This window comes from Urocampus carinirostris, chromosome 8, assembly GCF_059441175.1.
Source record: "Urocampus carinirostris isolate Australia breed hairy pipefish chromosome 8, RoL_Ucar_1.0, whole genome shotgun sequence".
Taxonomy (NCBI): Eukaryota; Metazoa; Chordata; class Actinopteri; order Syngnathiformes; family Syngnathidae; genus Urocampus; species Urocampus carinirostris.
In genome coordinates this window covers 13,081,563-13,088,759 of record NC_142356.1, presented here as the reverse complement: position 1 = coordinate 13,088,759, position 7,197 = coordinate 13,081,563, and positions in this window count along the sequence as shown.

Genomic DNA, 7,197 nt, shown 5'->3' with positions numbered 1-7,197 from the left:
CAAAAATGGGTCGTAAGTCGGGATGGGAGAGCAGAGGTGGTCAGGATCAAAAACGGGTCGAAGCCCGGGAACGGACGGGAGCTCAAGGTCGAAAAAGCTTGCCTAGTATACACTGAGGTTCGCAGATGGACTGACAAAAGGGGACAAATAGGAGGGTTTAAATAGGGACAGGGAGCCAATCAGAGTCCGAGGCAGTCGCATCGGTAATCATGACAGATAGTCCATCAGAAACTCAATGAAGGAGAGTCTTTGATAATGTAAAGATGAAGGTCTTTTAGGTCCGCGCCCAACATGGAAAGGAGAAGAATAAGAATGGGGTAGTCCTTGTTGAGCTGGGCTTATTTGCCCTATGTTAGTGTGCAGATATCCATCTCATCTCATTAGCTGCACCGCTTATCCTCAGTAGGGTCGCGGGGGTGCAGGAGCCCATCCCAGCAATCATCGGGCAGTGGGCAGGGGACACCCTGAGCTGGTTGCCAGCCAATCGCAGGGCACACAGGGACAGACAACTCGCTCGCTCATTCACACCTAAGGACAATTTGGACCGGCCAATTCACCTGAAATGCATGTCTTTGGAATGTGGAAGGAAACCGGAGTGCCCGGAGGTAACCTACGCAAGCAAGGGAGAACATACAAACTCCGCACAGTAACTCCGGGAGCTGGATTTGAACCCACGCAGGAGGTTCCCAAGACCTTGAAACTGTGCCGCACACGCGCTAACCACTGCGCCGCCGTGCTGCCCTGCAGATATCCATTTCAAACAATAAAAACTTCCATTCTATTATGTGCCCAATATGTCATGATTTCGGCTGCCCCATTGGCACCAACAGCCACGGGACCTGATTGGCTGTTGGACTCCTTATAAACTCCCGTCTTCCGAAAGGAACCCGTCAGACCGTCTGCGAACCTATGCTCTCAGCTAGGCAAAGCTTTTGTACTCTCTGACATTATCCTGCCGTGTTTCCTGCCTGATATCTGTTGCCGACCTCTTTTCTGGACCCGTTTCTGTTTTTGCTCCTCCGCCCCGGCCATCGACCTGTTTTTCTCGCTGCCAACGACTACCCTCGCTCGACACGGAAGTGCCACTCCCGCGTTCCTGCTATCTGCTACCCGTGACCGACAATCATCGGATGGTGGATGCAAGCACTGTTCTCTTTCTTCATGAAAAACTGAGAAAACGAACGCTATCGACACATGAAACATAAGGAAAGCGACTCTAGACGCAACTTCTAAGGTGACGGTTTAAACTTAACTTCATGCTGTTGGTTCCTGGTCTGTGACACAATGCCTTTACCTAGCCAGAAGGTCTAGGAAGCAAAAACTAAGAAAACACCACTTACAGCGAGAGTAATCCCCGCTCTGGACTTGTACTACGAAAACAGAGCCTTAGGTGGAACATTTTTCAAATCATGCCAAACGCCGTTAATTACATGACACACTACTGTGTTTTTGGGCATGAACTCAGCTATCTTGGTTCCCAGCCAACGGAAGCAGCTCATCCCATTCCCTTTAAGTTCAGTTCAAGGGAGAGGAGGTACTTAGAAGTTGAGTTTTTTTTTAAAGGGGCTGCAAATTTCATCTCCACTTGCAGATGATGTATGCAAGATGAGAATTCTGTAATTACTGAACAAAATCGTTTCTGTCTGTGTGTGTCTTACCCATAATAGATGAGACTATTAAAGGCGATAATTCTGTTTATTAAGGCACAAAGAAAAGAAAATTCTATCGGGCCCTTAGTGAAAAAGTCATTATCCCTTGATCCCAGTTGGGCCAAATTTGGCAGTGATAACACAAAATCGATAAGATAATTGGTAATGAGTACGTGGAGGACTTTTGGCCCACTCTTCTTTGCAAGTTCTTTGAAATCTGCCGTATTGGAGGGATTTCGAGCACAAGGGGAGTCAAACAGGCGGCCCGCAGGCTGGATCAGGCGCGCTAAGGGATTGAATCCGGCCGGCGAGACAACGCTGAGGGAAGCGCGAGAGAAAAACGAGCTGAAGGTGGAAATATGTCCGCTTGATGTTGCCAAAGCCAGGTGCCTCTCGCAAACGCTGTACTTGTATTTCTTTCTCTCTCTCTCTTCCTCCCATTTTCTCTTACTCTCAATCCCTCTCTTTTTTACTCTCTCTTTTTCTTTCTTTGTTCACCTTTCTCTCTTTCTCACTGTGTGTCTTTTACCTTTCTTTGCTCTCTCTTCATTTTTCTCTGTCTTTTCTCTATCCATCTATCCATCTATCTATCTATATGGACATCTATCTATCTATCTATCTATCTATTTATCTATCTATATATCTATCTATCTATCTTTCTATCTATCTATCTATCTATCTCTATCTCTCTGTCCCTCTCTCTCTTTCTATCAATCTCTCTCTCTTTCCCTCTCTCTTCCTCTCTCTCTCTCTCTCTCTCTCTCTATCTATCTATCTATCTATCTATCCATCTATCTATCTATCTATCTATTTATCTATCTATCTATCTCTTTCTCTCTCTCTGTCCCTCTCTCTCTTTCTATCTATCTCTCTCTCTTTCCCTCTCTCTTCCTCCCTCTCTCTCTCTATCTATCTATCTATCATCTATCTATCTCTATCTCTGTCTATCCATCCATCTCTCTCTCTCTCTCTCTCTCTCTCTCTCTCTCTCTCTTTTTCTATCTATCTTTCTCTCTTTCCCTTTCTCTTCCTCCCTCTCTCTCTATCTGTCTATCTATCTATCAATCATCTATCTATCTCTATCTCTGTCTATCCATCCATCTATCTATCTATCTATCTATCTATCTATCTATCTATCTATTTATCTCACTTTCCTCTTCTCTCTTTCTGTCTTTCTCTCTCTCTCTCCTTCTCTTTTCTTTCCTCTCTTTCTCTCTTTCTTTTTCTCTTTGGATTTCTTTCTTCCTCTCTCTTTCTTTCCCCCTCTCTTACTATTTTCTCTCTTGTTTCTCACATTCTCTCTCCCTTTCTCCCTTTCTCTCTTTCTTTGTCCCACTCTCGTTCATTTTCTCTCTCTCTCTTTCTCTTATTTCTTTCTCTCTCTTTTTCTTTCTCTCTAATCTACTAGTCCGGGCCACCGTGAGAATGTTTGTTTGATTGCAACTAGGTCGTTACTTTCAGAGTAATACGATACTTGGGTGTCAGTCATCCAGGGGTATGGGATTACTTATTAAATGAAGTAACGGTACCTCTACTTTATGTGGAATTTTCTCAGCGCTCTCGGGTTTATTTAGACTAAAATACGAAAAACTGATATCAGTGCGTTAAAAAAGAAGTGAGAGAGGCAGAATGAGAGTAGTGGGAACAGAGGGGATCAGGAGTCTGACCGACTGACCTACACTCTCATTAGATCTCATTATCAGAAGACACAAACTGATCGAAATGACCGCAAAAGCTCCCTTTCGCTAGATGGATTACAGGCCGACATTTGCGGGCGCCTGAACGCACCACGCCACTAGAACCCCCCATTCGGTACCTAAACAAATATAAATCAGGAAGAATTCTTGCTCACTTTCTTTATGCGTGTATAAGATATAACACGGGAGGTAATAATACAATGGCTTAAAAGGACGTTCGAATAAAAATATAGTAGTATATATTATATTATTTGCAGGGTTGGGTAGGGTTACTTTAACTGGATTAACTTTTAATGACTTTTGGATTACTCCAATACCAAATATGCTAATAAAAGACAAAAGAAAGTAAATATGAATCAAATTACTAAATTTTGTGAAGGCTTGGGAAGTAACGGAATACATGGAACGGCAAAAATGATGTCAGCAACCCTAACCCAATGTTTTATTTCTTATTTTGAAGGTCCTATGACTAGGACACAAGACTTTTTTTTCATTTTTTATTTTGAAGGTCCCGTGACGAGAACACTAGCCATTTTTTTATTTCTTATTTTGAAGGTCCTATGACGAGGACACTGGACTTTTTTTCATTTTTTATTTTGAATGTCCAGTGACGAGGACACAGGCCATTTTTTATTTCTTATTTTGAAGGTCCTATAACGAGGACACGGGACTTTTTTTCATTTTTTATTTTGAAGGTCCCGTGACGAGGACACAGGCCAATGTTTTATTTCTTATTTTGAATGTCCAGTGACAAGGACACAGGCCAATTTTTATTTCTTATTTTGAATGTCCAGTGACGAGGACACAGGCCAATTTTTTATTTCTTATTTTGAAGGTCCTATGACGAGGACACAGGCCAATTTTTATTTCTTATTTTGAAGGTCCTATGACGAGGAGACAAGACTTTTTTTTCATTTTTTATTTTGAAGGTCCCGTGACGAGAACACTAGCCATTTTTTTATTTCTTATTTTGAAGGTCCTATGACGAGGACACTGGACTTTTTTTCATTTTTTATTTTGAATGTCCAGTGACGAGGACACAGGCCATTTTTTATTTCTTATTTTGAAGGTCCTATAACGAGGACACGGGACTTTTTTTCATTTTTTATTTTGAAGGTCCCGTGACGAGGACACAGGCCAATGTTTTATTTCTTATTTTGAATGTCCAGTGACAAGGACACAGGCCAATTTTTATTTCTTATTTTGAATGTCCAGTGACGAGGACACAGGCCAATTTTTTATTTCTTATTTTGAAGGTCCTATGACGAGGAGACAGGACATTTTTTTCATTTTTTATTTTGAAGGTCCCGTGACGAGGACACTAGCTAATTTTTTATTTCTTATTTTGAAGGTCCTATGACGAGGACACAGGCCAATTTTTTATTTCTTATTTTGAAGGTCCTATGACGAGGAGACAGGACATTTTTTTCATTTTTTATTTTGAAGGTCCCGTGACGAGGACACTAGCTAATTTTTTATTTCTTATTTTGAAGGTCCTATGACGAGGACACAGGACTTTTTTTCATTTTTTATTTTGAATGTCCCGTGACAAGAACACTAGCCATTTTTTTATTTCTTATTTTGAAGGTCCTATGACGAGGACACAGGACTTTTTTTTCATTTTTCATTTTGAAGGTCCTGTGACGAGAACACTAGCCATTTTTTTATTTCTTATTTTGAAGGTCCTATGACGAGGACACAGGACTTTTTTTTCTTCATTTTTTATTTTGAAGGTCCCGTGACGAGGACACTAGCCAGTCCTGGGACGCGTGTGAAACATGTCAGCGGTGGTTTATTCAAAGTGAAAGAGGAAAGTCACACACATCGTAATTTATGTGAAACTCTACAGAAAATACTCCTTTTTTTTAAACAACCTTGAAATAATTCTATATTATTATTATATATAATTACAATATATATTTTTTTTTTTTGCAAAATAGAAGCTGACATTTTTATCAATCACCCAAGCCGAATAGAAACACTTTACCTCAGTCCTGTTTACGCTCGATTAAATATATTTCTGGCAAAAAATAATATCCATATTAATAATGATAACGTTGTGTAAAGAATGATGCGTTATTCTCCTGCGGTTAACGCGTTGTCGCGTGCGTTAACTGCAAGACAATAACCGCTCTAGGTTCTGAGCACCTTAGTGCACGTAACAACTCAAAATACACGTTATTTTCCCTTTTGTAGATATATATTTTCATTTATTTCAATTTTATTCCGCTTTTAAACTCTCTTTTTTAAATATTGTGCAACGCAGATGCCAAGAAACATTCTTCTCGAACCTCTTTAAAATACTTCATTCACAAAAATAGTATCATTAATAATAATAATGATAGTAACGATAATAATATTGATAATAAATAAGCAAGAATTTACATTCTCGTGACTTTTAAGGATGAAGACGTCCTGGTTCAATGTATTATTTTTATTTGTATTTATTTTTTTACTCCCGCTGATATAAAAAGTAAACTGTACGATTTAAAATAATGATTTGAACTAATTAAATCTATAAATTAATAATCACAAATAATAAATTCAATTAATTCGCGTGAGTTCCGTTAATACTACTACAACGACTGCGACTACTAATACGAATAATAATTATAATAAGGGTGATAAAAATAAAAAAGTTATGAATATGTTGTTGTTAATAATAGATTAATAAGTATGAATTTATCTTGTTGAAAAAAAAGTGTATTTGTAGTCCGAACGCTCTCAAAAGGCTCCATTTTAGAGAGACTTGCGTTCTGATCAGGGTTATAAATTACTCATTTACATGTATCAGAAAGTATTGGATAGATTCCGGTTTTTATTTATTTATTTTTCATATTTCTCATAGAAAATAGAAAAGAAAAGAAAAGAAAAGGAAAGGAAAGGAAAGGAAAGAAAGAGAAAAAGAGAAGAAAACAGAAAAGAAAAGAAAACAGAAAAGAAAAGAGAAGAAAGAGGAAAGAAAAGAAAAGAAAAGAACCTCATTTTAACTCGGGGGCCACATTTTGGAACAAACTTTCACTCTGAGGCCGTCGATGGAGGAGAAAGAAAAAAAAATAGAGAAAGAAATAAGAGAACGAGGGGGGGGGGGGGAGAAAAGGAGAGTGTGGGACAAGGAAAGGGAGAAAGAGAGAAAGAGAGAAAAAGAGAGAGAGAATGTGAGAAACAAAAAAGATGAAAAGAAAAATAGTAAGAGGAAATGAAACAGAGAGAAAGAAAGAAATCCAAAGAGAAATTGAAAGCAAGGAGAGAAAAGAGGGTAGAAAGATAAAAGGGGGAAGCAAGAAAAAGAGAGAGAAAGAAAAGGAAGAGAGAGCAAAATAAGGTAAAAAGACACAGAGAGAGAAAGAGAAAAAGAGAGATAGGGAGAGTCAAAGAGAGCGATAGAGAGTGAGAGAAAAAAATACAAGTACAACATTTGTGAGAGACACCTGGCTTCAGCAACATCAAGTTGACATATTTCAACCTGCAGCTCATTTTTCCCTTGCGCTTCTCTCAGCCTTGCCTCACCTGCCGGATTTAATCCAAACAGGCCTGATCCGGCCCGCGGGCCGCTTGTTTGATTTACACACTGGGCCAGATTAATAACATTCGGAACAAAAAAAAACCCCAAACAAGTCTCAAGATTTTTCATAGTTTTGCGCGCTTGTTTAGGGTGAAGAAAATCTCTCATTAAAACAAAATGGCGGGTGTCCTGTGCCGATATTCCAAGAGAGAACATATTTTCCACCATACGAACTTGGAGCAATCGTGTACTACGAATTCCATGGCCCAGGACTGTTGAACTATACTAAGATATGCGCATGTGTAAGCAGACTCTCTCTGCCTCCCCCCACCACACCCCCCCCCCC